This window comes from Phalacrocorax aristotelis, chromosome 5 (assembly GCF_949628215.1).
Source record: "Phalacrocorax aristotelis chromosome 5, bGulAri2.1, whole genome shotgun sequence".
Classification (NCBI taxonomy): domain Eukaryota; kingdom Metazoa; phylum Chordata; class Aves; order Suliformes; family Phalacrocoracidae; genus Phalacrocorax; species Phalacrocorax aristotelis.
Genome location: NC_134280.1, coordinates 14,793,511 through 14,818,608, shown reverse-complemented (window position 1 = coordinate 14,818,608; position 25,098 = coordinate 14,793,511). Strand labels below are relative to the sequence as shown.

Sequence of the window (25,098 nt, the reverse complement as noted above, 5' to 3'; positions counted from 1 at the left end):
AGCCATATGGTCCTACTGCCTGCTAGCTGTTGCAGCCTTCGTGACTGAGGCAACAGCAGAAGAGTGGCAGTAAATAAAAATGTTAAAAAAATTCCTATGGTTATTATTCTAAAAGACATGAAGTAGGTGAATGCAAAATTGCCTAACCAAACGTTTACCTTGGCTGTCACTGGGCTACAGCAGCATACCCCAATCTACTGTCTCTGCAAGAGCATCACCTGGGAATCAGATCGGGCTAGGACCTATGCTGCTATTATCTTTTTCTTCTCAATGCACCAACATTTTCTTTCAAAAGTAGTTACAAATTAGACTTTTCTATGTAGAAAAAATGACAAAGTCATAAATATCTGACTTTGCATCTGATTAGAGGCTAAGATGGAGAGATATCAAGTAGCTGGTGGAGTTTACACAGCTCGTGTTTTATGACTTTGCTTTCTGTTTTGTTTTATTTTGAGGACGAGGGAGACATGTCTAATGAGTAATGCTCTGCGTTATTTTTAAAGCAATGTGTGCATGTGTTCGATGTGTTTACTTTCTTTTGCTTCAGCTTCAGTGATCAGCAAACACAAGTGCAAAGATAAGTACAATTGTGTAGAGGCAGGTATGTTGTAATGCTGGTAAATGCTTTGCGAAAGCCTCATCGCTGCGAGGAAGCAGTAATGCCAATTTTCAGCTAGAAGCTCTTTTTTAAATAGCATTTCATTCTAACAGAAGGGAGCTTAATCTGCTGCAGGAGGGTAATATCTGTGCATAGCATCGTAGGGTGCATCTGCACCAGCATTTCAGCTTGGCTCAGGAGCATGCTTTTGCAATGTCTCTCCCAACTCCGCCACCGTCCCGTGCTTTGGGATGTGTCGCAGAGAGGTCTCACAGCACAGCAGCTCGTTTCCTGATGTTATTTCACACACTGAATTGAAAAAAAGCCACCTCCTTGTCATTGTCATAATTGTTGTAATAATAACAGTAATGATGGTGATGATGTCTCACAACAAGAAGGGTCGTCATACAGCGTGGGCATGACCTGCCTAAGAGAGAGGGAGCCCCGATCATTATGGACACAAGCCAGCCTGTGCCTCCAGGAGCTGGCAATCACTGTTCGGCTACACTTTATTTCACAGTACACACACCTATCCTGTAATTTAGAAGAAGGAATACTTTCCTTGAAATTTATAAAGTACAGGCTATCCATAAGGTTTTGCACAAAATGCCAGGGGGGTCCTGTTTTGGCCGTCGGTGATAAAGGTGAATTTTGTTCAGGGTGACTGTGTGTTGATATTTTAAAATTGAATAAGACAAAACAGCATCTGTGTGTCTTGGGGAATATTTGCATGGCTGGAGAATTATTTGTAGAGTTTGTGCATTTTCAGTCCTGCCAGTACAGCATTTGATCAGAGTTTGGGGACTAATCAGAAGCAAGTATAAATTAGCCAGTCTAGTCAAACAGGTGGACCAGAAAGTAATAACAGACTGAGTGCATTCAGGAATTAAAAGAAGAAGACGGCAGAGAAAGGTCAGTGGAGTAAAGACATACCAACCAATATATAACCAGTTACTTCATATTTCTAACTTTTGACGCATTTTTCTTCTTCGGTTTCCTTTTATCTCCACTTTGATACCAGAAATATTGTGGTAGTGTAGAAATCCACTTGTGTGCAAGAGCTTGCATGTCTGAAGCTACGATTATAAGTATTTCAGGGCTAACACTGTGTCTGTTTATTAGCCTAGACAGAACCAAGCTCAATGAATAAATAACAATAGTTTATCCTATGTAAATTGATTTGGAAATAATTATTCAACGGAGGAATATACCAATATTTCAGTGCAACATTTGCATGAAATATTATTTGCAGAGTATTATTCAAACATATATTGAGGTACTGAATAAGGAAAGCATTTATCCATAAAAAGTAGTTGATAAAAATATTGCCCAGATTTGCAATGAATAATTCAGTTTGCATTAGTAACATGTGCGTGACTGTGCTCATTATTCATATCTTTATAAATGCTGTGGTAAATTGCTATGGGTTAATAGGTACTTATATCCTTTTCTGGGTAGAATGCTATTAGTTCCAATTTTTCAGAGGAGTTGAGCCACCTAGAAGTTTAAATTATGATAATGAGTTGCAGATATTAAGTGTGTCTGTAAATCAGGCTGTGGCAATGTTAGGCACAGGGAGGCTGTTTGGGACTGGCAGGGAAGGATACCGCAGCAGCCTGAACTAGGGGCGTATTCTGTAGACTTCTGCAGAATTACCCATGTATTAATTGCACCCTAAATATTCTTTTCTCCTCAACACAAAAGACATATTTAGAATGGATACAATTAAGTGTTTAAAAGCTGATTAGAAACTGAACAGATTGCCGATGGAAATTCCTCAAAGGTGGACAAGACTGATTACTGGACACTGCGATGAAGACGACAAACCATTGTAAAAAACAAGCCATAATAATCTAGAAAGCTCACTGCAAAAAGATCTCCCTACCACGTTTCTACTTCTGTTTCATTATAATTGACATTTAGGCAGGCAGTGGGAGTCAAGCAATGTAAATAGCTGTGAATCTGGCATCCTGTTGTTAAGCTCTGGACAGGCACTGAAAAAAACCCCTTGCTCCGAGCCAGAGATGTATATGAGGCACATATAAGAGAAGAGAGAAAAATAGAATGTGAAACAGTACTAACACTTTCTTTAGATTTAGCTTTTTGCATTGATCCAAAAACCTCATCATTCTAAAGCAAACTGGAATTTGGTACCATAAAATGTGTGGTTTTTGAGAGGATTTAAAGTTAAGCTGGTTCAATTATTTACCCTTTGCCTTCAAAGAGCTCTCTATACTGTATCAACCCATACGTCTGGTTAAAAGTTTGCATATGTTGTAAAGCAGTTTTGATAACACAGCAGTAATATTGCCATAACCAACTGATATTAATAACAGGTCGTTAAGAAAGCATTGTATCTATATCACGCTCTCTATCTTTATACACATCCTAACGGATCGTTATTTCTGTACCTTGATCTCGCCAGTGACCCTAGAACAGGGATGTATGCGTGACTAGATTGTGCGAATAAAACACTAGCTATTTTATCAGGAAGCCATGCCTTGAAGGCTACTCAAGAGAAGCAGGGGATTATAGCGCAGGCCACCAAGAGCACAAGAACACATTGATAGCTCAGGCCTTGAAGGTACAGACACGGGACGTTACCAGAAGCCTTAAGCACAAATCGCAAGTAGTAAATTACTGATCGCAAGAGAAATGCAATCTTGAGAGCTGGATAGAACCAGTTTTAGGGCCTAACTGGGACATGTGTTGAGTTGTGTAACAGCCTATTGCAGCTGGCTGGCAGCACAGGTGGAGACATCTTTAGATGGTACACAAGATTGCAACAAAACCGACTAGTTGCACAGGAATCTTGTTTCAGAATTGGGTTCGTGGATTGATCTCTCTGATATCCTGTGTTGATACATATGTAAATATTCTTTCATCATCATATTTGCTCTAGGGTTGTATTGCTTGTGTTTGGCTTGAGGTGTTGGTTATAATTTGGATGCAACATGCAGAAAGCTATACATTTGGTTTTCCTGGAAAAGAAACATCAACACTAACTGCTGTGTTTATTAAAACACTATTGTTTTACACAAAGCTTGCAGGCCTTCATGATCGCAGATGATGCCGTCCATATGTCCAGTACTAGCATAATCTGGTGTTGTCAATCTCTGGAAAAGACTTCAAGAAGCAGATAGGTTTAGACACAAGATACAGGCTTAGAGCCTATATTGTCTTTGCAGGAACAGGATTATGATCTTGTGACTGATCTTTAAGCTAAAGAAAACTGATTTGCCTTGTCTGCCTGCTATTATTTTGTGCTGACCTGGGCTGGTGGAGCACATAAATAAATAATGGTTACACAAAACTGTACTAGGATCATGTACATTTTGTTATATGGTCACACCTGAACAGCTTGATGATGTCAAGTATGTAAATTGAAGATGTTCCTGGTGCATAAAAGATGCTGCCTGCTGTAAGTGACAAAGCTGAAATACTGACTTACAAATTAGCCGTACCATCCGGTGCACTTGTTAAAACAGCATCCCTCCAGAAGATAGTGGTAAATGTGAATGATCAGCCATGAATCCACTTAGTGGATATCCTGTAAAAACAGATTTTTGAGCCCACATTTTTTGTCTGCAGACAGTTCTGAAAAACAGTATTTGTGAAATGACTCCTTAGTGCAGACGTTTGATAGAGGCCTGGCATTACAGCTCCAGGACTGCCTTTTCTCTGACAAGGCAAATAAAGGACTTGACTAGGAAAATGAGTGGGATTCTCATCCACCATACGTTGACAGTGCAGCTGGGGGGCACAGGCAGCCAGCCTCCCTTGACATCACACAGGACTCGGATGGTTAAGGCAAATCCTCTTTCCTCCTCCTCTGGGACAGAAGTTTCAACCTGCAGAAATGGCATAACTTCATTCTTCAGCTTGTACTCACACCTCATTGCCAGAGGTATTACTCTTTTGTTTTGAAACCTTCCTATCGCATTTCCAGATTAGACCTGCTTTTTTTTTTTTCTTCCATTTTTGAGAGCTACTGTTACAGTGCTGTTCTAAATGAGTTACCCTTAAGCACTCTCAGAGATGCCTTCTCAGGTAGTTCTTTTCCTGTGTTAAACCTGATGTTGTCTACACAAGCGCTCTGTGTTTTTGGGAAGTTGTTGATCTTCACTGCAGCAAATCTTAGCATCTTCTGTAAGGACCAGGAGTTTCAAACAGGCAGAATCCTCTCCACTTTCCTGTTTTCTTGATATCCTTGGTATGTGGCCTCTGGCTGATGTATTCTGGCTCCCCACACTGCCTCCATTCCCTCAGCACACTTCATTCTGGAAAGCTTTGCTTATAAGTACCCGGCTTCCTCTGAGGAGCAGGAGTGCTTTGCTTTTCCCCTCACTCTAGAAGAAAATGAGGTGCTGTTGGCAACTCTCAGGAAAAAATAGCTGCAGCCTCCACACTGAGATGGAAGGACAGTGCTTTCAGACCAAGCTCTGGGATAGCTCATGCTGTGGGTCTCCAATGCGAGGTTATGTAGCCAAGTCACTGTTCTGCATGCCATTTTACTACCAGCGCTTCAGTAAGCGATGCTTTAAGTTAGTCACTTCAGATGTAACAGCTGTAGGTTGCATGATGTGAAAGCATAAATGCATCTATTTTGCTGAATGTCTGAGCAGTTGTATTTTAAATATATATTTTCCATTTATATTTTCTCTTGAGAGGGTTTTCATGCAATAATTACCTGGATTGGTTTGTACCAAAGAGACCTAACTTACTGCCATTTTTCAGCATCAGAAAATACGTTTCAACAGCATTCTAGCAGGATCTAATTCTTTATTTCACTGAAGCAAACCCAAGCTGTTCAGCCTGTTAAAAACAAACAACAAAAATGTCCCAGCCTGGCAGTTTCAGCAAAAATTTAAGAGCATTAAACGATGCATTAGCCAAGACTTCGTTACTTTTACCAGATATAGCTCAGTGTGTTATAAGTATTATCAAAACTGACCTGCAGTTGTCAAATTAAGTTAGCAGAGCGGAGGCCCATTTGGCGAAACCTCTACACTCGGTTTGGCAGGGCAGAGCCCTGGGCTTCCCTGAGATGCACAGCCCCTTGGCAGTGCTGCCGGCGTGTCGGAGCTGATAGCCCAGGGCTGGGCTGGCACCTGCCGCTCCTGAGGAAGGATGTGAAGTTAGAAGTCACAAGTGATGGGCTCTGGGCGTCTCTCTGCATGCAGCTTGTTCCAGGATTCGTGGATTTTGGGCCAGAGGAGGCCACAGGGACCAGTCTGTCTAGAGAATTTCGCCCACTCTAGCTGGTAAATTTGTCTTGTACAGCTCAGATGACTGCATATGTATTGCGTTTAATCGAGCACTGTCTTAAAAAAAAATTCCCTTTTTATTTGAGGCTCAGCTTTTGCAAATCACTAATATACAATGACCAAAAGCTGCAGGAAAAACACTGTGAGCCTTGGGTCAGAAGCCAAGAAGTGTAATTACTGATGTGCACACAAGCTATTGCACGTGTGGTGAAAGTGTGATCCTGGCATTGATTTTTCCATTACTATATCAAACTCCATGTGTGAGGCATTAACAGCGCTTCAGCGGGTGTATATGAAAATCTGTCATTTGCTACAGCTGCCTCAGCGCCTGCCGCTAACAGACCCAAAACCTGCCCTGTGCCCCCCGCCCCGCACTGGGTATTTCGGCAGTGTGAGAAATTATCACTCTTGACACCCAAGAACTAGATAGAGAGAGGGGAGATGGCAGCGCATCTTATCTGCAAGATTGCACCTGCCACAGCACCCTGACAATGCGGGGAAGGGAGCTGGGCTTTTGCAAAGTGAGCAGGAATTAAAGGCATAATTTATCCCCCAGGAACAGGAGCTGCCAGTGCATGTGTGGCAAGGTGCCCCGGCGCTGTGGTGAGAGCCAGCACCTGCTCAGGGCTGGGTGAAGCACACTGTCTTGTCCTTTTATTAAGTCACTGATCCAAGGCAGACGTGAAAAACAGCTTTTGTGTTTTGAAACTACCCACAGTTCCCAATTCTATGTAAGGACATATTCCAAATCCCCAAGGTACAACTGCTGTGTTACCCACTTGGTCCACCTGCCAGCAAATTTGGGTTTCAAATGCCATCGGTAAAATGGTTGTTCCGTGTGGTGTAGTCATCCTGCGCAAAGCCTTACTTCCCTCTCTGCCCCACCTTCAGAGATTCTTTACTCTCCCCAAAAATGTGGGTGAGGTGCCTTACTAGGATCCTCAGGGCCACGAGAAAGGACGGCAAATGGAGTCAGATACGGCACACTGGAACTTCTACCTTTCAAAAGATGGGTGGAAATTTTGGGAGGGAACAAAGTATAACAAGAGCTGGGGAGGTGGTGTCAGATGCTGTGGATGGAGGGGTGGTAAGTGGAGGTGGGGGGGGGGTGTTGGGATCATCGGGATGCAGTGTTTGGATGAATCCAGAAATAATGATCTTGTACCAGCCCTGCATCTGCTCAGTCTGGGAAAACTGATCCAAGTTGAAGAGGCTACAGGCAAGAAGACAGTAAGCAAAATATATAGTGGAACTGGGAGAGAAAGGGAGGATCAGGAGAGAGAGAGGGGATAATGAGATAAGTTGTCACAAAAGCAGTGCAGTGCTTCCTAATGTGTTACATATGAGAGAAAAGACAGTGAAAGCCTGTAGAGATTTTATATCATGGTGTCAGGCTTTCTGGTTTTATTGCTGTTTCTTCTATGGTTAACTGGAGCAAAAAGGTCCACATAAGATTTGGGGTTTGTCCTTACAAATAACAAGAATGAGCGCCAACCCAGAGACCTGGGAAAACTAAACGCCTCCTCCCTGCTTTTCCTTAGCAAGCAAAATTTCTCCACCCACAAATCCTCTGACATTGTCCAAACAAAGAAGCTGTCAGTAGAGGAAAGGGAACATGGGAATATTTTTGCTTTGTTTGCTAGTACATGCAGATAAAGAGTAATATTTATCTGCACCTTCGAGCTCATTTTAACTTTTACAATACTCCTTAAACTCATAGTCCTCCCACCTCCTCCCTTGGCAATAACATTCTACTAAATTAATTCTGTAACCATCACCCTGTCAGCTGCACCCCACTCCTGCTCTGGTCAGGGACCATCGCGTCAGCCTGGCTCCATGGGAGTCACCTGTCTGGTCCTGTTTGGAGTTACCCGCAACTTCGCTGAGGCAGGGCCGTGGGAGAGGCAGCCCAGCTCTGCGCTGTTTGCCATCCCTCGCCGTGACGGTCTCTGTCTGGGCTGTTCGCTTGCCATGAATCACATCTCATGGGGGAGACCTCAGAGCTGTTCTTGTACTTGCAAATGGTGCTTCTCCACCAGCACCTGGAAGACTGAAGTCTTCTGCCTGACCACCAAAGACGTGTATTTTGAAAACCACCTGCTGCCCTGCCACATTCACCTTCCCCCACGGTCTGTGGCCCCGGTACGCCTCCAGGTTGGCTGGGAGGTAGTCTCCTCTTTACGGCTACTTCCCAGCCTGACCTCTCTGTTGGAAGGCTGCCAGCAAAATTAGAAATTAATTTCAGTTCTAGTGGTGGGTTTATGTGATGCAGCTGCTTGTCCGCTGGGAACACGATTCGATCCCTGGACACAGTTGCTGGGCATTGAACAGACTGTGCAGAATAACAGTTTTCAATCAATACTGACCTGAGCTGCAAATGCGCCTGTCTGCCAGAGACAAGAAGCTCTGCAGAGCTGCCGGTAACAATTCCCTTCGGCATGCCAAATCCATACCAACGGCACATTCCTTCTTTCCCAGGATCATTATGAAGCAAACTCCATTTCATTTAGGCCATGACCTTTTGTTTGATTTTTCAGAGAATTATGACATACTTGGAGGCAGGGCTTTGTGCTTGGTTTTAGCTCTTTGGGTAGAGAAACAGTAAGTTAGCTAAGTACTATCTTCTCAGTGTAACCAACCGGAAAATATTTAGTGTTGTTCTTTGTAAATCTAACAGCTACTAGTTCCGAATCTGCTGCTTTTTCTCCTGACCTTGATGAAGTCTCCTATACCTCACTGCGAAATATTACAAGAAATTCTGCCAAAATGAAATCTCTGGTCTGAAACACAGTAAAGAGTCCATAGCTTAGAATAATGCTGGCTAAACTAATCTAAGCGCTACCGTATCTACTAGAAAAAGAAAAAAAATCTTAATCCACCTTTCTCTATACTAATCTGAAGATGAGCTTGTGAATGGTCAGTAAGGAGGCCAGGGCTCAGTGACAGTTTGCTGAGCATCTGGCCTGGGTTCTCAGCTGATGTAGATCACATACAATTTGAAGCTACTCACACCAGCAGCAGATCGGGTTCCTGAAGAGTAAATATTTACTTCTATAAGGCCCTATTCAACTTTAACAAAACATCTTTTCCTATTCCAGCTCTTGTCCCAGATTAAGTCCAGATAAGCAAATTAAAGCATGTTACAGCAAGATAGGGCAACAGAGCAGTGCTTTGAAGCCGTGTTTTAATTTTTGCTGGAAAAGAAGCATGTCAGTAATGCTGTTCCTTAACCAGGTCATATTGAAGTTTCCCCAAATTATATTTGGCCCCTTCCTAAAACAATAAAAGTGCTACCAATTGGGCTATATCACACAGTGCATTTCTGAATAGTATGACAAATGGCAAGGTATATATAATAAGCAGACCTCTAGGAACGCGGGGTAACCAAAGACCTGACAGAGACACAGCCCTGAAGACCTTACTTCACTAAAAGAGTCTCCGACCTTCACCTCACTTTGTCCAAGTAGAGACTCCAAGACAGGCTGTAACGCATTTATCCAATAAACTTGTCACACAAGAAAGGCCGTGCAGAAGTGCTTGGTCGGGCTTGCCTTGGCTGAAAGGTAAGAGGATCTCAGGTTGTTTACTAGAAGGTATTGCACAATTCACAACACAAGTTACAAACCATGCTGGCAGGCTCTGTGGGAGCCATGCCGGATAGCACTACCCCACCTGCCTGGGTCAAAGGCTTGCATAACATCAGGAAAAATAAGGTTTGTCTGTGATGCTATTTGAAGTGTAAACTTAGTTAAAAATATCACCTACTGTAATTGTTTTCCAGTTAAGTATGTGATTTTGGATTTCTAAGATACAAAGGGCAAAAAAGGACTACCTCATTGTATTGACATATATTGTTCAGTTAATTTTAGATTTTGTGGCACTCTTTCGGTAAACCATTTCACACATTCAAGTAACTACCTAATACAATTGCACGTGAGTAATAGTGCGAGGATGCACAGACTGGCTTTATCCCTCTTACGTGCTGCGCCAAGTGAGAAGCTCGGATGAAGTCAGTGCAGTTACTCCCGTGTGAGGTGCATTAGTTTCATCTTCACACCACACAGATACATAAACAGAGCGACGCCATCACTGTTTTGTTTTAAACACTTTATTTCATGCCGAGTCTTCAAATTTTTATTATTTGACTCCATAAATGTTTGATGGTCTCAGTGTAGCATCTAGTGGAGAAAGGGTAAATAACAGAAAAAGCACAAAGCAGAAACGTGCCGTTAACCCTTGCGCACGGCAGGGGTGAAAACGTGCACTGTTGGGGAGTGGGAATACTCGCTTCCCCAGATCGCTCAGCAAAACGCTGCAAGGGTTACTCCGAAGCGGCTGAAGTTAACTGGCTACGATGCGGGGCTTGTAACCCTGGCAGAGCAGGATGGGGTCACTGGCTTGAATTCTGCTCAGGAAGGTCTCTATGAGGTACGCGATTGCCGTGAAGGCAAATTGTCCGTTAGAGACTTCCCGACTTTAGTTTAAATTTGCTCTTGCTCCGGCAGTAGTGTTTCTGTCCTGGCTTACCGTCAGTTTTGCGTTTCTTCTCTTCACGCTAATGCTGTTTCCAGACTGACTACAGAGCCAGAGCTACCGTTCCCCAAATTCTGCCCCAGCTTAGCCCCTGCACAACCCACATGACGTGGGTGTTGTTGCAGCTGCTGGTTGCACTGGAAACAACCGCAGCCGGATCTGGTTCTGGGTGGACTTGGCTAAGGACTAGTCCTGGACCTGCGGCGCAGCCAGACCTTGCTGGGGACGGCTGTGAATGTGCAAGCAACGCAGGACTTAGAGTTATATTTTTAACATTTTTTTTGTGAATGTCATTATTATGTCCTGTTTATAGGCAAATTAGAGTAGAATATCCATGGCAAAAGAGAAGAAAGCTTAATTTTCAATAACCATGCACTTAACAGAGTAAAGAATAGAAGGCTTGTTTTATAATTATTTTCCTCAAACTTTATTGTGACATTTTTATGTGCATAATGTCTTTAGTATTTTATGGGGAGGTGAACAAAGAAGCACAAATCCATACACCAGAGTCTGCCTCTAGGCAGAGTTCATAGTGGAGAGTCCTCCAGACACACCACTGTTAGAGGAGGGATACAGCTATGAAATTAATGATGGGGTTGCAGAGCCAGTTTGTCATGATATGGCATGGAAACGCACTGCCTTGGGCAAGAATACAAAGTAGAAGGTAAGTATGTCCCTCATTAAGAGTACCTCTAGAGGACACTGTGATTAATCCAAAATTATCCGAGATACAATTTCTTTGCAGTTCATAAGGACACTGTCTCTTGGCCCTGATCTGTACTAGCAAGCAATTACAAAGCACCTGCATTAGCCTTGTGGCACTAGCCAATATGTAGCAGGAGGTTCAAGGGTTACCCATTCTGTATTTGTCCTTGCTAAATCTTCTAAGCAAGCTAGAGATGTGTTCAGATCTGTTTACTCCTTCATCCCTGTTAGCCAACCGGAAGGTGTAAAGTGGGGGGATTCTCGTTTACCTATCTTGGTGCAGAAAGTATAGCTGATGGTGCTGCCTGTGAGCAGCGAGGCTGCCGAGGTCACCTCCCGAAGTGCCTTTCAGCTCTATCCAAATCTCAGTCCAGCCCCTCTTTACTTGATGTTTCCTGTTCCTCTGAACTGCTGGAGGTCCCGTCTGGTGATTCCAGAAGAAAAAAGTCCACTGGAATCAGGATAAGTACCCTGTTTTCTCACTGAAAAACTGTGTCGCAGCAATCCAGTAAGTGACAGAGCCTGGAGCTGGAGAGAGCAAGGTCCAGATTTTTACCTTTTTTAAGTGGAGAGGAATTACTTCCTGTGTGCTTTCCGCTGTCCTAAAGGTGACTCGGGAGTAACAGTAGCAATGCTGTTGGTAAAGCCAAGCACTCACAAAAGAGTTTGTTTCCGAGACTGTGAAATACAAAATATAGTTGCATTTTAATTTGCATTCTGATTTTTTCTTGCTTTTTTGACTTTCATATTTCCAAGTTCCCACAACTATTATGACTAGAAATATTGTCATTGTCATTCTTATCATCAGTACTATGGCTGCTTATAACAGTAGTACATGAAAGCTAAGATTTTTAGATAGTAAGCAAATTTTGTGAGCTGTGGGCAACATTACAGACCTGCTACAGATCAGATAAAAGCCACATTAAATCTGCAACTAATTGGTAGCCTTGGTGGTGGTGTCACCAGAGAGATGAAGCACTGAGCCATCCTGCCCTCAGTGTGTGGTCCCTTTGTGGCTGAGGAAGATAGGTGCAGGTAGAATAGCGGCGTAAATGCAACACAATGCTTTATTGTTTTCAGTGCAGGCTACAGTCCATAGGGCTGGCACTTCACCCTGTGTTGGCTCCTCTTCTATGTTGCTGCTAACCCCGCAGCCAATATTGTGTCTGTGAAAGCATCGTTTCAGGGCTCTGTCCACGTAACAGCAGTCAAATAGTTTGAAAACTTCCATCAGCTCTCTGGTCCTCTTGTCTTTGCTGGCTGTTTCAGAGGATGTCATCTGGTGCGCTCCATCCATACTGTTTTCAGGGTATGTAGGTTTTTAAATAACAAAGAACACGAACAACCTTTTTGCAGTCTTGATCTGAAAATAGTTTTTTCACCCTATTAGAAAATGCAGTGAGCTGAATTTTGTGCGAATGGTGATGCTTTTTATTATAATTAATCTGGCTAATTTCTATACAATCAGCCCAAGCCTTCTAATAATTTTTGCTATTTATAACATGAACTTTGGAACTACTTCAGGAAGCCAGAAAGCAAACGTTCTATGAATCAGGAATTCAGAACGAGTTGTACAGTTCCTGGAAGAACTTAACCAGTCAAAACTCTCTCTTGACAATTTTAATTACTTTGCAGGGAGGCCAGAATGCGGGTGTTCCAGGAAGTAGTTTGCACATATGTTTTGTTTAGCTGAGTTGCTGCTGCCGTCTTTTGTCTTTTTCTTAGGAAAGGTCAAATTTGGCGGTTTGCTGTACTGCACACTCAAGTAGCTGGTTAATGCAAAGTAAAAGCAAACCACAACAGTCAATAAACGCTCTTTTATTTTTCTCTTTAGAGGTACTTGTAAGGAACATCTACTTTTGAAACATGTCATATTATACTGCAATGAGAAAGATGTTTTTAGGACTGGAGTTGCATTTCTGGCTACGGCTTACCAGCGGGGGAAAAGCCTTTCACTGGTGCTCGCTGTTGGCAGATAATGTCGGCCTCAAAACCTCAACTGTGAAACTGCGGAGCCGCAAGAGGTGACATACGGTCTCCTCTGTGTTTCAGATGTGTGAGTAGTTCTGTGCAAACTTTTGTAAAGAAGCCTGTGAAAGGCCAAAGTAACCAAACTCTACAGTATTTTTTTTAAATCCCCAGCAACAAAACGGGAAGGGATGACAAAGCAGCCGTTTTCTCCTCCCTTTTATATGTATTTGTGTTTTTCAAAAGGTCTCCCGATGTTTTACTTGAAACAGACCAGAAATATGAACACTGCCCAACTGAAAGCCTGGGCTCATTCCAGTGCTTGCCTTGCAGATCAAGGAAACAAAACCAACAAAAGCATATTCTTTACAGAGATGGAATGTGTATTGCTTATCTACAGAGGCTGCAGTCCCCTTAGAGAATAAAATGCCATGGCCTCCACTCCGAAGTGGAGGTCTTGGCAACAGAAATTAAAATAGCATTGAGTATGTAATGCAGTAACCTGTGCACATGCGGCATCCTTATTAGAATTACTGCTATCTGACTTTTAGCTTTGAAAGAAAACTGTCTGCCTTCCTGAAAGTTACCTAGAATTGAGCCAGACACAGATCAATGTAAAGTTAGGGAAAAAAACTTTAAAGCCTGTAGAGCTGGAATCTGCACGCCTGAGCTGCTCATTTCGAAATAGTCATTGGATTTTTTTTTTGTCACTATAGAAAGAAATCAATAGCAGAATTGAACTAATTCCTTACAAATTGAGCCCACCAGTACCCTCTTGCTTTTTGCATGTTTCCTTCTCTCCTCTCCAATACTCCAGAAATTTTCTGACTAGTTGCAAAGCCAGGAGGCTTTGGTGGGAGTTCTTAGTGCTGGGTTGCTTAATGATGGACCTAGAAAAGGCACATACTATTTTAAAACATGCAACATAGCTCAAACCAAAGTTATAGGCTTGCTGCAGAAATTACTGGGTGAGGTTCTTTGGGCTAAGTCAAAGTGGGGGTCTAACTAAATGGTCACTTTTGGCTCTGTTTCTGTGCAAGTGGTTTGCCTAAAATAAGATCACTATGGATCTCATCTCAAAACATTGATCAAATCCCTGTTAAGGTTCTAAAAATGTTAATTAGATGTTTCATTCGTTAAAAAGTTTTATCAGGATTTCTCATGTTCAATCCCCAGAGGATGTGATAGGAAGCCAAAAGTCTGAGACTTTTTGGTCCAGCTGTAATATAAGAAAGACTGAACTGAGTCACACGAAAGGTCCAGATAGCCTGGCCCCCTGCACTTGCCTATGGCAGAAATATAAGGACAGAAGTTACAGCTTAATTTCTCCTCCTATTTACCATCTCAATTTCTGGTAATCTAAGGACAGAATTGGAGGCTCTGTCCATCTCTCTGCAAAGCAGCCTTTTCTTCTATTAATTTGTCCAGTTACTTCTTCCAGCCCGTAGTATTTTTGGCATCTAAAATATCTCATGACATGAGTTACCCAAATTAAGCAGATGTTGTTTAAATAGTACTTCCTTTTGTTTGTTTTACACCTCCATCTGAAAAAAATATTCTTAGATGCTTCGTAGTTCTCATAAGGAATGAGTAATTGTTCCCTGTTCACCTTTCCCATGTCAGACATGGTTTTTGATACCTGCATTACGTCTGCCATTTGTCATCTATTTTCCAGGTAGCCCCCGAGTACTTGATCTGTCCTACTTAGAGGCACTCCATCTTTCTGACCAATCTGGTCACTTTCTTCTGTATTTTCATGTTATTCTGATGCTTAAGATGCTACCACATCTTGAGGTGCTGTAGGCAGAATTTTGTGTTATATTAAAGGACAAAACATGATTCCTGAGGATTTATATAGTAGCATTATGTTTTATGTTTGCTTTTTCACTCTCTTCTTTCCTTACCAGACCTAATGGCCTCTCTGAGCACTGAGCTAACAGCTTCAGAAAACCATCCATAGTGACTCCAGAACATCTTTGCTGACTGATATGAACTAATTTAGAGCCCACTATGTTGCACAGGTAGAGAGGTTTTTTGTTTTCCTCTCCTGGATGTCTGTGATCATTGCATTTTAGCTGCTATTTTATCACCTACTCAGTCTTTATCATGAATTTTTTTGCTATTTTGTGCCAGCAGTCTTGGTTTTGGTTTTCCTGAGTAATTGTGAATCACTGGAAAACACTGACATCTCACTGTTCAATCCTGTTTCACTTACTACTCGCAAACATGTTTTAAAGTGTAAGTCCCTTTGGAATCTCATGGGTTACTCCCTTCTTTGTGGTCATTTACCCATCTGCCTTCCTTTGGAAGCAGTCCCTAACCACAAGAGGAGCTCCCCTCTTGTGCTTTGTGAAAGTGTTTGGGGAAATCTGTGTACACGATTGCTTAACCTAGGCGTGTGTTAAATGTTCTTCACGTCCTGTCTACAGTGCCCTTGTTGTTCAGACTGATACCTGGAAGATACCTGGAACATGCTCTGTCTCCATCTGTCCCATACATTTGGATTCCTTTTCTGCAGAAATGAGGCTGAGCGTAAAGGCAAGCTGGGAAGAGAGAAGGCAGGAGACAGCAGAAGATGGTACATGCTTGGTCTTCTTCCAACAGGGAGTTGGATTATGGCTGAGAAGGACTCCAGTGTCCCTGTGTTTATACAAAATCTGTATAAGCCAGCTCCTCTTTATCAATGTTTGCTGACATTTTTAAAGCACTAGCAGATTTGCAGTTTCCATCTCCTCCCATTACATGGTGACGAGCCATGTGTTAGACTGACTGGTCTGTTGTTTCTAGGTTTTCCCTGAAGTCTTTTCTAAAAATTGGAATGTTGTATGCCACTTTCCATTCCTCCAGAACAGAACTCACTCCAAACCATAAATCACAAAGCACAGTTAACAGTTTGGCAATTTCAGATCTGAGTTCCTTTAGAACCCCAGGGTGAGAAACACATTGTCCTGGCAGGCAGGTACTGTACAATTTACTGATCGGCTCCAAAACCGTGCATACTAAGTTTTGTGAATGTTTTTTTTCTGACTGTGCCCCTAAAAAAGGTTTTGCTGTGGCAATCACCTCAAAATCCACCATAAGTAACAGTGGTAGAAGAAAAGTACTGAGCTTTCCTCCTGTGGTTTCCTTGAATGCTTCTGTTACACCTCTGTTGCCTGCTAGTTCCTTGTGCGCTCTGGCAGATCTCCTGTTCTTGATGTATTTGGAAAACTTTTTATGCTTTAAAATATTTTTTTGGCCTGCTTTATTATGGTTTTATATTTAACTTGCCAGAGTTTACACTATTCCTCTTTTGAACAGAAGCAGAAAATAACAGTATGCCACAAGTGAACACACAGATGGCATGCGCAAAGGGCTCAGGTATTTGCAGTGGGTATCTAAAAATGCAACCTTGTGCTACTTTGATGCATGTTAAAGGTAAACGAGTTTGCTGAAGGCTGACTGGATTAAAAAAGGACTTAGCAAAATGTGGTCTAGCAGCTGTAGCTACTGATGTTTCCATCAGTTTTCATTCTCCGTGTATTCATAGAGGGTTATCTTTTAAATATATATTTTAAAAGTAATACAGACAGCCTCCGAACTGGATAGTAGCTGCAGTAGGCTTATTAACACAAGTCACTATTTCACAGTATTCTAACAACGGGTATGGTGGAGCACTATTGCACAAATGTAAAGAGAAAGGTAGTCCCTGCTGCAAACAGCGAAATGATTCTGTCCCCGCAGATTACCCAGGACGCTGCTGAAGAAGCACGCTCGCTATTTATGTCAATACTATGGTTTAACAGTGATCCCAAAGCCATGCTGAAGCACTGACTTGCTAGCCGTTCACACAGATTGGTGGCATGGTCCACACGGGATTTGGCCAGTCTCATTCTCAGGTTGTGCCCATGCCCCTGAACTGTCTGTGGGCAAGGCGCGTCTGTCCAAGTGTTTTGCTGAATCAGGACCCCACTTTATAGAAAATGTACCTGCTATTAAACACACATTATGCTTGATCTTAGTGTTAAGTGCCCTGCCTCCTGCCCCTTTCCCTGCTAAACTCCACCTGTGGCGAGAGTCATTCATCTTGAATTGCTTTAATGCAGTGTTTAAGTATGTTATCTTGGCAACAGAGCAGTCTGCGTGATATTTCAGTGAGAGGTTTAAAACCTCATTCACATTTTTAATATACATTTCGCTCACATAAATTATCACAGCTTGGTTGGCAGGTCTTGCATGAGCAATAACGTTGTTGGCACAAACACATACCAAAGATCTATTAAGTAAAGGAGAAGCTTTTGTCTGTTCCTACATTTATATGAGAGCCATGAGGTTTAACTTGTAGAAAATGACTTAAGATATTGGTGTTTTACTAGAAGAACGGTGCTAGTCATGAGATAACAGATCTTCCCCAAAACGCATCAGCAACAGTACAGATAAATCCCCATGCACTGATTTGAAAATTAAGCTCTAGCTGTATGAAGTATCTATGCAAAAGGCAGCAGCTTTCCTTGCGTACATGCTCAGGCAGACTAGCCGAAAACTTGCCACACTACTGAAAGAGAAGTGAATGAATGCGCTTTTTACATATGAAAGGAATGTGTTCTCTTTTGAGTAAATAGAGAGAGTGTCACGTTTCAGTTTGCTTCCTCTCTTTCATTCATAATTTTGGGAAGTGATCACTCAGGGTATATAACACAAAATTCCAAAATCAGAATTTTGCAAAGTAAGTTCTCTGCTGAACTCCACATTATAAGGTCTGAGCAAAGTCTGTACACAAATATCCTGCAGTGCAATTTTGCTCCATTGATGCTGTAAGAGCATGAGCTAGAGAACTTTGTCTCAATATCTACTTTTTAAATATTTAGCACTCTTGCAACGCAGGCCTGACCTGAAGTACTTCACACATGGTGGGAATCTTCCACTGCCTTTATTTAGGGCTTTGAATCACGACTTCTGTAAACAAGAAATTGTAGGAATAATTAGCTTGGAACCTCCAGCCTTTAGTATCTGTACATGTCACCGATTTTGTTAGATTAGCAAAACATATCCTTTCATAACAGTTTAAGTTTAACATTTGCCAAACAAACGTTGTGTAGTTCTACAGTCACAGTGCGTGGTGTGGATTGCTTCTCTATTACCACTCTGTATAAAGTAACGTATTAATTATTGTTATTCTCAAAATGAACATAACCGTATGTTTGACTTAAACCAGGCGCAAGCAAAGAAAATTATACAAAAATGTGAGAGGCAGACTTTGAAGCTTAAGTGCAAATGGATCACAATGTATCTCTGCAATTTGTGAATAAATTTGCCATGATCTGAAAGAGAACTGTCAGGAAACTGAGACAACTCTGCAGCTAAGGATCCCTTTTGTGCACAGAAGAACGTATCTTGTCTGCTGCTCGAGAGGCTGGCAGCAGTTCAGGAATGTAGAATGCAGTTACTGGATGTCTCGAGATGCACTGCTATCAGTTTGTCAATATAGTTATGGAAATGTTCGGGAAGCACTGGAGCAACATGGACACAAGGAATGGCATTAATGATGCTGTCTGTGTCATTTTGGGGCTTTATGAAATCATCAGCCTAGGAATTGTTCCATCCAGGAGAAACGTTCACATTTCAAACTTTGTCATCTTATTTATAGACTTCCATTAATAAATTTCAAATAACAGCAATTTATGAGTGTTTTCTAGTCATAATATTTTAAAAGTCTATTATTTAAAAGTGCTCCAGAAATTGTGTGTTATCTAAAATTCCTGCCTGACTGCCTTCCCCAAATTCAGTCTTCCGACCCCTGATGCAACTTAGTCCTGAATGATGAGACAACTGGAGAATCTTGTGTATCCTAATACTCACTCAGGAAAAGGGAGAGGAGGCTAAAAGACCTTAGATTATTTAGCCTAGTAAAATGAAGGGGGTAAGACTGCTTTCTAAAAAAATATTTGGGGGTAAACACTGCTAAGAGGGAAGGGCTGTTTAAGCAGAAGAACAAAATTGGCACAAGAACAATTTAGGCTGGAAATGTACAGAAGGTTTCTAAACATCAAAAGAATGAGATTATAGAAAGCTTCCTAATTAGAAGAGTACATGCAAACTCCCTTAGTATTATTCTGCATCTTGCTATGGTTAGGAATTTAATTGTAAAATCCAGGAACTCACTCCCAACTATATATTCTATGTGTCTGTTATTTGGTAAAGAGCTCATTGTGTGAGGTTGTATTTTAATAAATGGACATTAAAGACATTTTTAACTAAACCCTTTCACACACAGAATAAATACACAAAAGCACCGAGTTGTGTTAAACAAAGTCTTGCAAAGCCAACCTTCCCATGGGCCACGTATGAAAGTCTTTCTGTGAACAAGAGGCACAACACGCATCGTACCTTGGAGAACTCAGGTAAGGACACATAGGCAGAAATGTCTCCCCAGGACATCTGCAGGGTGAGGACAGCTGGACAAGTGGCCAAGACCAAGGGTTACACAGTTAAGATAGCCCCATTCCCCCTCTCCAGCTCACTTCCTTCCACAGCAGGGATTCTGACTGCCTGGCAGCCCTGACACCAATGCGGACGTGCTGCCATTTAAGTGACATTGCCCTGCCAGGGCAGTTGCACTCAAACCACTTGCAAGCCCCATGAAAATGAGAAGCCCCAGTTAGCTGTAGCCCATTATTGCTACCACTCAGGTGAGCAAAAGCCCACCACCCTTGTCAAATGCTTCCCTCAGCCCTGCTTTGTCAAGGCACTTGTGTGTCCTGGCCAGCCCTCCAAGCTGGGCAGCTACCCGCTGCGCCTGCCTTCCAGGGAGGCCCTGACAGGAGGGACATAGAACCACAGAATCATTAAGGTTGGAAAAGACCTCTAGGATCATCCAAGTCCAGCTGTCACCCCAACACCACCATGCCTCCTGAACCACACCCTGAAACTGCCATGTCTACATGCTTTTTGAACACCTTAAAGGATAGTGACTCCACTGCCTCTCTGGGCAGCCTGTTCCAATGCCTGACCACTCTTGCAGTAAATAAATTTTTCCTAATATCCAATCTAAACCTCCCCTGGCACAGCTTGAAGCCATTTCCTCTCATTCTATCACTAGTTACCTGGGAGAAGAGACCAACACCCACCTCACTACAACCTCCTTTCAGGTAGCTGTAGAGAGCGACAAGGTCTCCCCTCAGCCTCCTCTTCTCCAGAATAAACAACCCCAGTTCCCTCAACTGCTCCTCGTAAGACCTGCTCTCCACACCCTTCACCAGCTTCATTGCCCTTCTCTGGACGCGCTCCAGCACCTCCATGTCTTTTTTGTCATGAGGGGCCCAAAAATGAACACAATATTCAAGGTGCGGCCTCACCAGTGCCCAGTACAGGGGCACGATCACTGCCCTGCTCCTGCTGGCCACACTATTCCTGATACAAGCCAGGATGCTGTTGGCCCTCTTGGCCACCTGAGCACACTGCTGGCTCATGTTCAGCTGGCTGTCGACCAACACCCCCAGGTCCTTTGCTGCCAGGCAGCTCTCCAGCCACTCTTCCCCAAGCCTGTAGTGTTGCATGGGGTTGCTGTGACCCAAGCGCAGAACCCAGCCTTGTTAAACCTCACACAGTTGTCCTCAGCCCATCGATCCAGCCTGTCCAGGTCCTTCCTACCCTCGAGCAGATCAACACTCCCTCTTAACCTGGTGTCATCTGCAAACTTACTAACGGTGCACTCGATCCCCCCTCATCGAGATCATTGACAATGATATTAAACAAGACTGGGCCCAACGCTAGTTCCCGGGCACATCGGGGCTGCAGAGAGGCCTCACCTCTCCCGCCCCACCCCCGCCAGGGGCCCTAGCCTAGACCGGGGGAGGCTGCGGGTACACCCCGCCGTTACACAGCCCCGCTTCTCAGGAGGGGAGGCTCCCCACTCTCCCCGGGCCCGGCCGTCCGCGGGCACGCCGCAGGCCTGAGGGGCGGCCTGCGCTGACGGCGGTGCCTCGGAATAACGTCCCGCGGCAGGAGTGGGGGTCAGGACCTCTCACGGCCACGGCCACGGCCACGGTCCCCAGAAGCACCACCGCTCCCCGAGCCTGGGGAGAGCGGCCGGGCACACCTCGGGCCGCAGAGCGAGCCTGTATCGGCGACTGACAGCTGAATTGGCCAATCGACGCTCACAGACGGACCGCGGTACCCCCTTAATTGATGGTAAACCCACCCAATCACGCCGCGGGATGGACTCTCAGCCCTGAGTTCTCTCTCTTATGGACAATCAGCCGGGCCAATCCTAAAGGGAGGATACCGCCCCTTTCCCGTTCGACTCTCGCGAGTTCTCCGGGGCTGGCTCCGGTCCCGCCCGCCTGCCAGCCAGCGATTGACTGCGCAGCCGCCATGTTGGTTGCTATGCTGCCAGCGCTGCCTGCGTGAGGCGGGAGGGCGGCGGTGAGGGGCGGAGGTTGCTGGTCCTCCCGCCTCCTTCCCGCGACGCTCGCTCGCTCACCGGCAGGGCGGGCGCCTCCGCAGAGCCCCGCAGCCTTTCCCCTCCCCCGTCCCCTCTCCGTCCCGGTCGGGGCTGCCGGTGTGTGTGTGTGAGGCGGCGCTGTGCCCCGTGCGGGGGAGCAGCCGCCGCGCTGCCCTGCGCTGCCCGCGCCCCAGCTGCCGCCTCGCCGCCCCCTCCGGCCGGTGGCTGTGAGGAGCGGGGGGAAGGAGAGGCCGGAGGGGGGGATCCGCCGCCTTTCTTCCACCCCCCCCGCGGCTTCCCCGTCCCTTCCACCCCCCAGCTCTACCCCCTCCCGGTCCCTCGGCCCAGCCGCTGCAGTACGATGTGGTCCTCGCCGCCGCCGCGGCTAGGAGCGGGGCGGCTGCCGCGGCTGCTGTCGCTGCTCCCGGGGCTGCGGCTCGGCCGGTCGCTGCGGGGGAACTGAAGGCAGCGAGCGGCGCGCCCGCTCCCGCCGGCGGCGGGGTGGGGGTGCGGTGCGGCGCGGTGCGGTGCTGCGCGGCGCGCGTGCCCGAGCGCTTGCGGCGCGTGCCCGTGCGCGCGGCCGGGGGGTCGCGGGGCGGCAGCGGCGAGCGCAGCCCCCGCGCCTCTTTCCTCCGCCGTCCCCGCTCCCCGCTCCATCTGGAAGGACGTGGCTGTTATATGAAGGTGAGGCGGCGGCCGGGGCGCTCGGGTCTCGGTGCTGGGGGGAAGAGGGGCGGTGGGGGGGGTCCTGCGCGCCGCATTCCTGTGCTGACACCCACCCCCACCCCCCCCCGGCCTGTGAGGGCCGAGGGGCCCCCGCTCCCCCCCCCCCCAGTCCCCCGCTGCTCCCCCAGCCTTGCTCCCCCCATTCCCCAGCCCTACTCCCCCTCCCCGCAACTTCCCGGGGGAAGGAGCGGGGGCCGTGTGTGCGGGTGCCCTTTCCGTCGTCAGTTTCCCTCCCGCTCCGAAAAGAAAGGCGCCCCCGCTCCGCTCCGGCCCGCGGTTTGGGGTGGGGGGGGCGTGCGGGGTGAAGCCGGCCGCCGGCCCGCCGGGAGGGCTCGTAAACAGTCTTCGGGGGAACGAGCGGCGGAGCCAGGTCGGGGGCGTTTGGGGGTCTGTAAAACGTGGTAAACTCAGCTGAACGCCCGAGACCTTTTTTTTTTTTTTTCTTAATTTTTTTTTTAAGTATGTTTAACGTGAGAGTTTGGGTTCCCGTGCTTTCTAGGCACATGTGCACGTTGCCCTGGTTATGGGCAGGGAAAATGGGTTTGAGTGCTGTCGTTGCGTTCCTCTGGTACATTTTTAGTATCTCCCTCAAGCAGAAGGCTTGTATAATCGCGTGTGTCTATATGCGACAGAGGCTTTCGGTGTACCTGGTGACGGGTTAACTCGTGTATACGGTTGCGGCACCAGCTGGAAGAGTAATAACGTCTTTTCCTTTCAAAAATCTCCGAGAGCTGGTTGCGAAAACGAGGTAGCTGCCTGTGTAGGTGAAATGTTCCCACCGCTTGCCTGTTCAAAGACTATATGTCGCTCAGATGTGAAATATACGTGAATGAACTTCGTGCTGCCACTTATACCCTTCCAGGGCTTCAGTGTGGCCAAGCCGCTAGAATGTTTTTAACTGTGAGATAGAGGATATTTATGCGATTCGTGTATTACAGAAGTGCTAATGGATCTCAGCTGCAGAATAACTGTTAGACGACAGTATGCACATACATTTTCTCACCCACGGGGCATTTCTTTTGCCCTGAGTTAAACTCCGTGTTGAATGGTGAGGGGGCTTTGTGAGCGCACGTTTGCCTGCTTGTTATTGGCAAGTAACTGCTCTGTCATGTTGGGAGCCACCGGGGTGTTCATACACATGTGGACATTTATGAGCTCATGCATTGCGGGAATATGAGAATGAGTTAGATTAGGATTAGTAAAACCGTTTTCTTATTAGTTATGTATATTGTAGGAAAGTTTCCAGTTCATTGCCTAAACATAAAATACTCGGTATCGTAATCTTATGGATGCCATTTTCTTGACAACGGATTTCTTGCTTCGCTGACCTAAAAAGTTGTTTTTACATATTGGTATGGCTGTGGCTTGCACCATGTTGATAAAATATGATTCTGGGTGATAAGCTTACAGATAAGTACATGCATGTCCATGTTTCCCAGGCACATTTTTGCTTTATAAACTCAGAAATGTAACTCTTGGTCTGATTTTTTTGAGATAATTTTGTTGTTGTTACAGTTTCTCTGTATTGTTAGATTATGTTTGTGTTTTTGCTTGTAGTTTTTTAAAGTTAAACATTGAAATGCAAATGCATTTTCCTCAAAAGAAGTGTAGTAGTATTTTATCTTTTGGTACATTTTCCTTATGTTTGCTGTTAAGTTTGTTTGGAATCACGTTCACCTTAGTTTGATGTTAATTTCTTGTTCAGTAAAATTTTCCATGAAATGTATTGTTTGTTGCCATGTTTTACAGTTCTGTTGTCCTGCTAATGTCTAATTTAGGTTGTACATAGCAGTATTGATTGAACACCCTTGCTAAAAATACTTTCAGGGTTGGGTATACTTACACTGTAGCAGCAGGAAAGTTAAGCCTATACTGTTTTTCTGTGACTAGAATTGATTTATTATTAGCAGCTACAATTGTAAAACATGAATAAAAGCAAAATCTTGTTATCTTAGAAGTAATGCTAATTGCTCTGCAGAGTGGATGAGCTCTTTATTAATGAACAGAGTTCATGTACTATTTACATGCCATTGCCATTAGCATATTTCGAATATATGGTAAACTAATAGCCAGGGTACATTATTTTGGCTCTGATCCTGCAGTGACCCCTGTTTGGGCAGAGGGATCCACCTACACAAAACTCGCTGCAGGAACTGGGGCTTGAACGTTCATTCCGTGGACACTAGGCCGATGTTTATCGTGAACATTTGCTGCGTGTGAATGTTTTGTATGTTCTGTTGTTAACCTTTCTGTTTGTGTGGCATGCCATGTAGGCTTCTGCACGTGCAAAGAGCTGCAGGGTTGATGCCCAGAGTAACACCCTAATACAATAGTGTGTGATGTGATTATTTTGTGAGAGAGTTGGGTTATTTTTTTTTAAACTGCTTTCATATTGTAACTTAGCACTGCTGAAAGGTCCTGATCAGCATTCGGGGGCTCTGTCTCACTAGGGTCTTGTTATCCATGGTGGGTTATTTTATGAATGTTTTGTTGAATGTGCATGGAAGTTCTGTGTATTGATTTATGCTCACGTATAAAAAGTGTAATGCATGTTCTAGAGAACTGAGTGGAAGTTACAAGTTGGAATATGCTGGAGGGGAGGATACTTAGGGTGGTACACTTAGGCTCATAAGCTAACCTGTATGTGGGAAACAAACACAGAATGGCTTGCTCGTGGCAGGTTAGGCCTTTGCATGAAGTAAATGGGTTGGGTTAATTGTCTTCTGAAAATTATGGTGGATTAAAAATTCTGCTTTAACTTTTCAGCTGATCAAAACTTAATTAAAACAAGTAGCGGGCACGTGCATGCCTTCTTGTTGTTGAAGTCAATGTTAGGTTATTTTTCTTAAGTTATAAGTAGCATGTTCCTGTGGTCTGTT

The 25,098-nt window shown here is 44.7% G+C and overlaps 1 protein-coding gene and 1 long non-coding RNA gene across 5 annotated transcripts in view; both read left to right on the top strand.

Moving 5' to 3' along the window:
- The first annotated feature begins 1,285 nt into the window (after positions 1 to 1,285).
- LOC142057310 (uncharacterized) lies at positions 1,286 to 21,224 on the top strand. Its single transcript, XR_012660600.1, has 3 exons — positions 1,286 to 1,510; positions 14,979 to 15,092; positions 15,501 to 21,224. It is a non-coding gene; the product is annotated as an uncharacterized LOC142057310 (long non-coding RNA).
- Positions 21,225 to 21,894: 670 nt separating this feature from the next.
- The window catches only part of PTPN4 (protein tyrosine phosphatase non-receptor type 4), a 175,299-nt gene continuing 172,095 nt past the window's right edge, over positions 21,895 to 25,098 (top strand). For 2 of the 4 annotated variants that reach the window (XM_075093071.1, XM_075093074.1), the window contains exon 1: positions 22,048 to 22,177. The gene's annotated coding sequence lies outside the window, so the exon portion shown is untranslated. Of the gene's footprint in view, positions 22,178 to 25,098 lie in introns of all 4 variants that reach the window. The other 2 variants (XM_075093075.1, XM_075093072.1) reach the window with 2 other exon arrangements.